Here is a 1,319-nt window from a genome sequence, read left to right as displayed (position 1 = left end):
TAATCAGGAGTCACCGTCATCAACCTTCCGGTTCCGTCCAGTCTGGGGCCTGTGTGCTTGTGGTCAGCATGCAGCTCACTTATTCCACCTGGTGGGGGTTTCAGTGTCAGCAGCACAGGTCAAGGACATGGCTCAGCATGTTATCTATAGCTGATGCGGAAGAACTAAAGGCCCTTCACTTTGTTTAATGGCTAAACTATTATTATTTTATCTTGCCTGACAGTTTTGCTTTGTTTCTTCGTTATCTCACATCTCGAATTAAATTTGTTCTTTGGAACTTGGGGAAGTCCTAGGAGGCTAAAGCTTTCCTACAAACAAGAGGCCGGGTACTCAGCAGTGTCCTGCTCTGTTTCGCGTACAGCAGGCTATTATTCAGCATTCAGAAGGAATGAAATTCTGATACATGGTACAATGTGGATGAAACTTGAAAACATTAAGCTATGTAAATTTTTTTTTTTTTTTTTTTTTGCGGTACGTGGGCCTCTCACCTTTGCAGCCTCTCCCGTTGCGGAGCACAGGCTCCGGACGCGCAGGCCCAGCGGCCATGGCTCACAGGCCCAGCCACTCCGCGGCATGTGGGATCCTACCGGACCGGGGCACGAACCCGTGTCCCCTGTATCGGTAGGCGGACTCCCAACCGCTGCGACACCAGGGAAGCCCTATGTAGATTTTTTTCTTGGCTTGTTTTTAGGGGGAATACTCTGTCACTTTAGGATATACTTATCCTTTGAAAGCTGCTGTAAATAACCACTTCTGAAGGACTGTAATGCTGCATGGTAGAGATGCCGGGTGGTAGACTGAGTTTACTAACTCAGCAAACTCTTGCATACAGGTTTTGTAGTGCTTGCAATTCAAGTTTATACCTTGTTAAAATTACAAATTACAGTATGACACAGACTTTTCAGGGTTGCTCTTGAATAATAGAGTTGAGTTATAAGAAGTGAGTGGCAAGCCTCCATAGTTCTCCAAAAGTGTGTCTCTGGGTGGTAGGGTTATTGGAGAAGTTTATTTTCTTTTTTGCTATATTTATTTCATAAATAAAAAAACAAAAGCACAACAGTCATTGGTTTTTCCCTCAAGGAAGACAGAGAATCAAATCACGTATAGTGAACATGTACTGGGCCTTACATTGTACTAATTGCTTTATGTAAGTGTATTAGTCCCTTTGAGCTGCTGTAGCAAAAATACTACAGACTGGGTGGCTTAAGCAACAGAAATTTATTTCTGACAGTTTTGGAGGCTGGGAAGTTCCGCCATCTAGGAGCCAGCGGATACGGTTTCTGTTGAGGATCCATAGCTGTCTTCTCACTGTGTCCTCA

This window comes from Phocoena sinus, unplaced genomic scaffold, assembly GCF_008692025.1.
Source record: "Phocoena sinus isolate mPhoSin1 unplaced genomic scaffold, mPhoSin1.pri scaffold_34_arrow_ctg1, whole genome shotgun sequence".
NCBI lineage: Eukaryota > Metazoa > Chordata > Mammalia > Artiodactyla > Phocoenidae > Phocoena > Phocoena sinus.
The sequence above is the reverse complement of the archived record's forward strand: the minus strand, read 5'-3'. Positions refer to the sequence as shown.